Source organism: Apis florea, unplaced genomic scaffold (assembly GCF_048593485.1).
Source record: "Apis florea isolate Af1SG1 unplaced genomic scaffold, ASM4859348v1 contig_3793_pilon, whole genome shotgun sequence".
In the NCBI taxonomy this organism is placed as follows: Eukaryota; Metazoa; Arthropoda; class Insecta; order Hymenoptera; family Apidae; genus Apis; species Apis florea.
The window spans coordinates 23,841-33,651 of record NW_028256856.1 but is presented as its reverse complement, the minus strand read 5'-3'; the positions used below and the strand labels follow the sequence as shown (position 1 = coordinate 33,651).

Below are 9,811 nucleotides of genomic sequence, written 5' to 3'. Positions count from 1 at the left end.
TATTTTGAACGTAGTGTGAACGGGGGGGGGGGGGTGAGGGGCATCGAGGGTTTAAGGATATCGATCAGAGTTGAAACGCGACACGTTTTATGTAATTTGCGCGATGGTACAACAGCAACGTCAATTAATACCGTATTACGAAATCTCTGGCTATTTGCATCACACGGACGTTGCCCATCTGTGTCTAGGCCTCCCAGCCTTCTGCAGCTTATTCAAAGACATTCGTTATTCTTGCTGCTACGCCGCCGATTACAAACCGGCCGTTGCGCAATCCGTACTCGCGCTTCTTCTCCCTTTCAATCGCCCTTTCCCCATTTTCCTTTTCGTTTATCCTTTCGATAATAATAAAAAAATTGGAATTTTACGCGTGCTCGTTGATTGAATTTCGTTGCAACTTTTCCCCAACTTGTAAAACTTTCATCGAATAAATAAAACGTACAAACTTTTGTCGATTACGAGGGAAAATTTTTTTAGTATTAATTTCTAATTACGAGGGAAAGGATCGAATTTCTCCCACTCGTGAAATTTATTTTACGAGCCAGCAACGAAACTCGAGATCGCTAGCTCGCTCGCTCGCTCGCTCGTTCGAAGATACGATAGTAATTCTGTAAACAAACGCCTCTGTTGTAAACAGAAGGAGGGAACCTTGAAACTTTCATTAATAACAAGATTTCCACCGAGGCGACAGCCGAATAGATAAAACGAAACGAAAAGTGCCACGTACCATTCGACGAACGATTCTCGATTCTGCACACCTGCTTCTGTAATCGTGGGTTGCGTAATATCGGTAATTGAACATGCTACAAGCTTTGCATAAATAAAAATATATACATATATATATATATATATTTTCTCGGGAAGAAGGTTGAACAGCTCGCTCGAAAGAACTTTGTTCCGATCGTTCGATAACTAGTTTCTCGTTCCTTTCATTGGAGACGCGATTTGCATCCCATTAGAAACGGGATCATCCGATTCTATTTTTCCATCCATCGTCACAATCAATCGTTCGATTCCTCGTGATCTTCTCGATCTCGCTTATAAAAACCTGCAATAATCGATTATTCATGCGTGAGCTTATAATATATGTTTTTCTTTCATGACAATGAAACACCAACTCGTTTCACGCGATCACGAACAATCGAATTCGATCTCGTAGCGATTTCTCGAGTTATATATCATGTCGATCAGCTTCAATTAGAACGAAATGTTACTTACACCTTCTCCATAAACTTTTTTCTCGCTTGAACAGCATTCTTATCTTTTCGGTAAGAAAGAGGTAAAATACGCCGAAAATGCTTCTTCTGATCTGATTGCATCTTGTGTTATTACGCACGAAAAACACAATCGCGCACAGAATCGAACGAATTTTTCTTATAAACGAACCATGAAATGCCAACTCTCAAAATATATAACAACACGGTTTAGAATGAAGTTGGCTGGATAAAACGTTCGACTAGCGACACTCGTGTGAAAAAACGAAATTATTTTTCGAACCACTCAGTGTAATCGCGTCGCGATTAAGGGATAGCTTCGTCTCTTATTGCGCATTTTTTATTCGTTGCGATCGCATCTTGCGAAACGTACGATGGAGGATAAATACTACGTACTGATTTGAGAAGAAAAAATCGACAATTTTTGAATCCTGTGATCTCGCTTACTCTAATTAATCTCAAGTAACCTATGTTTCTCGCGAAGACAATTTTTTTCACGGTTCGTGAATTTAAGATGGCGTGACGAGTCATGTTTTGGCGATTCGAAAGAGAGGATTAGAAATTTTAATGCGCAAAAGTTTTTATGGTTGTTATACGTTACATCGGAACAATTATTTTTTTATAAATTTGAAAATAAATTTTCTTTTCACTTTTAATACATCGTTCGAACCACTGTGTGTGACGTGTCTGATCTGAGACTCCGGTGATTAACGCAAACACGGAGAGGTTTAAAAAGCAGCGACGGTCAAAAATAATGTCCCTTGTGCACAGTCGTTTAACGAAAGGCGACGAAAATAAGGATGGTGGGGTTGCTCGCGCAAGAAAGAGACGAGACGGACGGATAAATCACTGGCCGAGACGGAGTCGCAGACAAAAATCGTAAAAGAAAGGAAGGAACATCCTCCTCGATGCTCGATTTTTCTTTCGTTCGTAGATTTTGATTTTCACGGGGATTCTGTGAATCGCTCTTTCGACTGGATATTGAGGAAGGAAAGATGACCGACAGGAATAGAGAAGGGTGTGTCGATAAGAAAGGAAAAGCATTCTATAGAGAAGGTAAGAGCATTCTATTTGTTGGTTTGTGATTGGAAAATAGCAGGACATAGAGGAAATAGAGGAATAAAATAAAAGTATTCTTTTTTTTTTTTTTTTTTGAGAGGAAGAGAAGAATTTGTAAAAGTAAAATATATGGAGGATAAAGATTTGGCAAGCTTCCATAAATATGAAATACGGAGAATAAAGGAAAGTTAGAGATGTCGAGAAAGAAAGCTATTTTTTTTCTACGAATTTACGAGTAGTTGATCGCACAAACGAAAATTTAAAATGGAAATTTTTTTGTTAATCCTTCGATTCGATATCGTTTCGTTATTCGATGATTCGGCGTTAAGAAACGAATTCGATCGCGCGCGGACGACGAATTTCCAAGCCTTTTTTAAACGTTTGGCTTCACGACCCGCGACTATTTTCGGGGATTTTATTCCTGTCAGGAGGAGGACGGCCATCTCTCTCTCTCCCCGCTTCCCCGTTTCAAACGCTTTTTTTCGTCGTGTCTCGATCTCTTTTTCCGACATCTCGAAAGGGCCACCGCCTCTTGTCCCGCGTTTCAACGCGTCTTCGTCGCAACTAGTGAAAGCCTGCAACCTTGATTTTATAACAAAGGTTGCGGCGAATGCGCTTCGTAACTCGTTGCCTCATCGAGCATTCGGATTCTCTCTCGTTCTTTCTTTCTCTCTTTCCTTTTTTTCTTTTTTACTAACTTCTTCGCGGATTATCATCCATCGATCGTATCACACGCTCCTCTCGAATCGAAAATTATATTTGAAATTATTCAACAATTTTTTCCTATTTTTCAATCTCCATTTTTCTCAGAATCTGCCGAGAATTATAATATCGTTAAAAACTTTTTCTAAATAAATCGAAATTTTAAATTGAAATTTCTTGTTCTTCGAGTTTTTCGATAAATCGATCGAAATCGTTCGAAAATCGATCTCGATCGATTCTGCCTCGTTGCTCGGTGTGGAAAGATGGGATCGAGAGAGACTCGTCGATTGGTATTGCGACGATAGCGCAATGAGAATGCAAATAAGGAGATACGCGTGCCTGTTAATTGCACCCGATGATATCGAGTCGAATAATAACAATCGAACTGCGCCTGAAGAAAACAAACTTTTTCAATGATAATGCAACTCTTGATAAATTACGTTGGAAACGATTCAAGGATATTTTATATATTTTATTCTTTAATTAAACGCGTACGTAGTATGAATCTTCCATTTGATGCTCGTACACGAATTAATTATCCCATCGTATCTTTATCCAAATACTTTAATTCGAACGTTCTGTAATATTATTTCTTAGCTCACAACAATGTAGCAAGGGACGCTTAAGAAATTAGAAAGTGGGTGAGAGTGCTACAGAATTGACAGAAAATTCATTAGAAAACCTATAATCGCGTTGGAGAAACAAAAGGATGAAATTGGAAAAATTTATGCTTTCGTTTCGAAAACGTATTACGAGATTTCTAATCTCGTGATAAAATTTTATCGTAAAAATTATTTTCCTGAAAAAAAGAGAGAGAGAGAGAGAGAGAGAGAGAGAGAAAAGTAAAATAATTCATTCAAGAAAAACCTGAAATCTTATCTCCCTTTCTTAACTCGGATAATTATATTTATATTTTGCCTGGAATTAATAATTCTTTCTCCAAAGTCAAAGTACAAGTTTCTTTTTCCTTTCTTTTTTTCTCTGTATCAGATAACGTATCGTCGAGACGGTTAATTTTTTCCGCGGATTTAATCCCACCAAAAATATCTCTTCGGTTCTTTCTTTTTTTATTCCTCTTTGTTCAAGAATTCTCTTCTCTTCGTCTGTATTTATACATTTTTTCTTCTTTTCCTTTCTTTTTTTTTTTTTAATCAATTTTCGAAAACGATTTCACTCGATCACCGTCAGATACTTATATCAATCTTCGACTTTGCAGCGGATCGATCCCATCGATCCGTCGACTCGACTTGCAAGTTTGCACAAGTGCACCTCAACTTCGAATTAAAATTCATTGGAGCAACGTTGCAAAAAAAAAAGAAGAAAAGACTCGAGATTGAAAACTCCAAGGGAGGGAGGGAGGGGAGGGAGAGGGGGGGGGGCAAGGGAACGTGATGTTATAAAATCGATTCGATCATCGAGCGAGGCGTCGATCGTGGTTGGTCGAGAAGGATCGAGAGATCGTCCAAGGCAATGCTTCCACGGGAGAAATAAAAGGCAGGAGCGCAACTAGGTGTCCTTCGTCCTGATCCAATCGCCATGGCCGCCAATTTTTTCCGTCTGGCCCGAACCCGATCATAATTTCCACCGTCCGTCGTCGATTATATTCCAGTCTCTCTCTCTCTCTCTCTCTCTCTCTCTCTCTCTCTCTCTCTCTCTCTCTCTCTCTCTCTCTCTCTCTCTCAGTTTACCGTCTTTTTCTCCTTTTTTCTTTCGTCATTCATCTTTTTTTTTTCTTTTTTTTTTTTTTTTTTACAGGAGACAGAAGATGGAAAAGATACGAATTTTGTATCGATCGTTTCGCACATCGTTTCGTGAGAGAAAAATCGATACGGAAAGGTATCTCCATATTCAGACCGAATCCGCCATTCGAGGCCGAGCCGCGTCAAGGTCAGTCCTTACGGCAACCGCTTGGAAACGTATCATCATAACCGCATAATTCATCGCGATAAATTAAGAGAGAGAGAGAGGGCTTCTCCTTTCGATATCCTGCCTCGAATCCGTTAGACGAAATTCTGAACAGGCCTACTGTAAATAAATAAATGTAGGTCGTTGGAAAAAAAGTATTGCCTCGAAATTAATCTGTTTCGTTTCATGAAACGGTCGATCGAGTTCGGTTTCTGCGTCGCGCCTCGTTCGGATTATTTAAATGATTCCGATATAAAATTCGAAACGAAAAAAAAGGAACGATCGAGCGAATTAACCGTCGGCTCGAATCTTTAAATCTTCCACTCGTCACGTCTCGAGCGATATCGGAGGAGTGGTGGAGGAGGGAAAGGACGGTGGGGTATAATCGTCCGAAGACGACGTATCGGCGGGCAAACAGGAAGCATCACGCGGCAGAAACGATGCCAAAGTGGAGAGCTCGGCCTTGCCAGCCGAGTTCCAGCTCGTGTCACGTGCGGAATAGGAGCGTTACATGCGAGCGGGTTGCCGTAGGTCGGCGACGAATCATCATCATCATCATCATCATCATCATCATCATCCATCGAAGATGAACGTCGAAGAACGCGGATAACCTAGGCCGCGTAGGCTCGAAGGCCGATGGAAAATTCACTTCCAGGCCTATTTATAGGCGGCACGTCGTAACGTAACGTAAAAGCGTTGTGCAACGATCACGTTTCTTTCATCAATCGATCAGAATCGAAGGGACCGATGCTCGGTTTAAAATGCTCGTCTTCGTCGTTCGAACGTATTCGAATGAATTTCCGGCCAGTGGAAAATTTTTCATTCGGTTGAACGGAAGATTTAGAAGCCTTTAGAATTTTCAGGAATTCAGGGCAGAGAAACTTTTTTTCGAAGATCCGAATTTTGGATGATTTTTGAGAGGAAAGGACAGAGAAACTTCAAATTTTGAATGGAAGATTTCCAAGTTTCGAATTTTGGAAAATTTTAAATTTTTGGCAGGATGGAAAGGATAGAGAAACTTCAAATTTCGAAGATCTGAATTTTGGAAAATTTTAAATTTTTTGGAGGATGGAAAGAGCAGAAAAAATTCAAACTTCGAAGGTCCGAATTTTGGAAAATTTTAAATTTTTGAGAGGATGGAAAGGATAGAGAAACTTTTTATTTCGAAGGTCCGAATTTTGGAAAATTTTAAATTTTTGGGAGGATGGAAAGGATAGAGAAACTTTTTATTTCGAAGGTCCGAATTTTGGAAAATTTTAAATTTTTGGGAGGATGGAAAGAATAGAGAAATTTTAAATTTCGAATGGAAAATTTCAAAGTTTCGAATTTTGAAAAATTTTAAATTTTTGGAAGGATAGAAAGAGCAGAAAAACTTCGAAGGTCCGAATTTTGGAAAATTTTAAATTTTTTGGAGGATGGAAAGGATAGAGAAACTTCTTATTTCGAAGGTCCGAATTTTGGAAAATTTTAAATTTTTTGGAGGATAGAGAAATTTTAAATTTCGAATGGAAAATTTCAAAGTTTCGAATTTTGAAAAATTTTAAATTTTTGAAAGGATAGAAAGAGCAGAAAAACTTCGAAGGTCCGAATTTTGGAAAATTTTAAATTTTTGGGAGGATGGAAAGGATAGAGAAACTTCAAATTTCGAAGATCCGAATTTTGGAAAATTTTAAATTTTTTGGAGGATGGAAAAGGCAGAGAAACTTTAAATTTCGAAGCACTAAATTTTAAAAAATAGGAAAAAATTCCAAATTTTTTCGAGGATAGAGATAGAATAAAATGCAGAGAAATTTTGAATTTCGGAGAATAGAATAGAGAAATTTTCAAATTTCGAACGTGATAGAAATTTCCAAATTCGATTCAAAAAAAAAAAAGTAAGGAACGGTCTGTTACAAGCATGGGATGCCATAATCGAAAGGGGTGGAACAGGTGTCGCGTGCGTGTAACGCGAGGGACATCGATAACCGATATATGGTTGGTGGGCAGCACCTGTCGATGCCTCTCTCCGCATCGCATCGCGGCGTAATCCCCGTGCGTGATGTTGTGTAACCCTCACGTTTCGCCGTGCTCACGTGCCTGCCTACCCGTAATAATCACTCGTCGCGAGCGCAATTATCGTGGTGCCGCGTGCTCTGTTACGCGTCTTCCCCGTTTACACGTGAAAAATTTCATCGGTTTGGCATTTCGACCGATTAACCATTATCTCAGCGGATACTTATGCTAATTACGCGTTATTGAAAAATTCACTCACGTACGCCCCGCCGAAAAAATATTTCGTTCCGCGCCATTGACTCGTTCGAAATATATTTTTGCGCTTTTCGAAATTTCGAAGTGTTGTTCAATTGAATTCGTTGGAAAATTACGATTCACGGAGAGATAATGTAAGATGTTGATCTTTGAAATATTCCAGAAGATTTTTCATTAATTCTTCGAATTTCAATATTTTAATATCGACATTCCGGAAATGTTAAATTCGTTCGAAAGTACATCGTGAAGAAGAATAAAACGCGGTTAATCGTCCCTCAAATAATTGGAATCGATTTAAAATATTGATTGTAAAATTTAAAAGTTTTTACAACTTTCGAAGAAGCCAATTTAAATTAATCTAGAAAAAGAAAAATTCGATCGGGTCGAAGTTATCGGAATTGGAAAAAGTAAGGAAAGTTACATTGGACCGCTTCTTTATTCGAATATCTCCTCCAATAATAACCAACGTGAAAATTAAAGCGAGAAGTTCTATTTGTAGACGGGCAGCAGTAGTAGCAGCAGCAGTAGCAGCAGCACCAGAAACAGCAGATTTGGGTAAGTGGGTAACATTGTGGGATGACAAGTTTGGAAATATCGAGGGAACTTGGCGTAATAAGACGAATATAGAATCGGCAAAGGATTAGTCGATTCTAAGATATTGTCTTGTCCCCGATGAATAGATAAAATTGAATAGATAGATTTATATTGATATCTGTAGAGACGAGAGCGCGACCCATTGTCTCGTACGTTTCTCTCACGTAAGCGGGATTAATTGCGGGATTGGAAAGTGAAATAACACCAGGACGCTCAAAATATTCGATGCATCTCCCCTCCCCTCCCCCCTGGATAATGTTAAATATTAATAGAAGTCAAAACTTTTATACCGGTTAGACTCGATTATTATCACGACGACGTGTTGTTGTCTCGTGTTCGTACGTTCGAAGAAATAGATAGAGCGAATTAATAACGCGACGGGGAAATGGATATGTTTATGTAACGCAAAAGTAGGCGAAACGACGCTACGAGGTCACGTGTAAAGCGATTCTACACGCTGGCCTACACGAGACGAACAAGCGACGAACAGTTCGACCGGTTACAGCGATCTCTTTGTTTCGAACGAATTTTTCAATCGAAATTTTTCTACAGCAGTATAGAGATATATCTATGCATAATCCGTGCAAATCTATTTCAAAGATCAAGTCGCTTAATATCTTTTCCAATTCTCAAAGTAAACGTGTTAAAGGTTCAAGATTTTCGAACGATGCCATACACCGCGCTTTATTTATTTTATCAGGATATTTCTCGACGATACGTAATATATTACAGCGCGATAAACCGCCGATAAAATAACTCGGAAAATAATTATTCCCTTATCGCCAAGGTTGATCTTCCAACACGTAACACCGTTTTCATTCCGAGTTTTAATAATCGTGTTTTTTTAACAATAACACCGATATATAAAAATTCATAGAACGTATATATATATATATTTTCAGCTTATAAGATTAATTCGATCTTTCTCGATCCTCTGAGATCATCGACGATATCCCACTCTTCCCTTATCTGAAAATCCAAAAGAGAACAAAGAAGAAGAGACCGTAAAAGAAATCGAATTAACCGAAGAAAAGGGAGAAAGAGAGAAAGAGAGAGAGGATAATAACGTCAGACGTGAATCACAGGAACGTCTTGGGTACACGTGATCGTTGGATTATTGATGGTTCTCGAGCGTAAAAACGTTGGCATATTATAGCGGGTCGGGCCGTTGCGTAAAGCTCGCATAACCGGCACGTTGTCACGTTCCAACGGTGGAGAGAAAAAGGAAAAAAAGGAAAGAGAGAGAGAGAGAGAGAGGGAGGGAGGGAAGGAGAAAGAGAAGAAAAAGGAAAAGAGAAAAAGGAGCGCGATAACGAAGGCTCGTAGTTTCGAATCGAACGGCACGTGACAGTGGCGGTTGTTTCGGTGGAAATGGCCGCGCTTCTTGTCCTCGTGACCGCGAATGTAACGCAATCGCGTATTGAATCATCACGCGAGCGCGCACCGTTGCGAAATTCATTGGCTAGGCGCGTGACCCGAAGAAACCGTGGAAAAAAAAAATAAGTTACGGTTTCTCTTTTGATCTGGATGAAGTTAAAGTATGAGGAAGAGAGACGAATTTATTGTGCTCTCTCTCTCTCTCTCTCTCTCTGCTTTCAAGGCTAAAGCTTATCCGATGAGTAATTATGGTTTTTTCTTTTCTAGGGCGAGATTGAAGTTTCTAGGTGAAGACCGAAGCTTTGGATGAATTCAAATTTTAGATAAATTTTGGAATCTTAAGAAATCGGATGAATCCAGTGGAATAGATAATTATAGTTTTCTTTTTACCTTGAATAAATCTAAATTTCAAAAATGTAGGATCATCATAATTGAAATTTGCGCGTATCGAGGAGGAAGATGTTGTTGTAGGTAAGAATGGATCGAGTTTGAATATCTTTTGCGTTTTAATAAGTTAACTTTTATCTTCGATCCTGGAACGATTCTTTTCAACAAATTCTCAAATCGAAAAAAATGCCAATCTATGTTATTTCATACTTATAGAAAGATGATACTTGGCATGATTCAGCCGAATATTATTATCGTCCTCGAGCGTTATACTTTATCTTGGCAAAATATACGTAATTACAAAGATTAATACGTAATTACTAGGAAAT

The 9,811-nt window shown here is 38.9% G+C and overlaps 1 long non-coding RNA gene across 1 annotated transcript; it reads left to right on the top strand.

Moving 5' to 3' along the window:
- Positions 1-1,477: 1,477 nt before the first annotated feature.
- LOC147656340 (uncharacterized) lies at positions 1,478-9,510 on the top strand. Its single transcript, XR_015294548.1, has 3 exons — positions 1,478-1,914; positions 1,983-2,267; positions 9,363-9,510. It is a non-coding gene; the product is annotated as an uncharacterized LOC147656340 (long non-coding RNA).
- Positions 9,511-9,811: the final 301 nt, after the last annotated feature.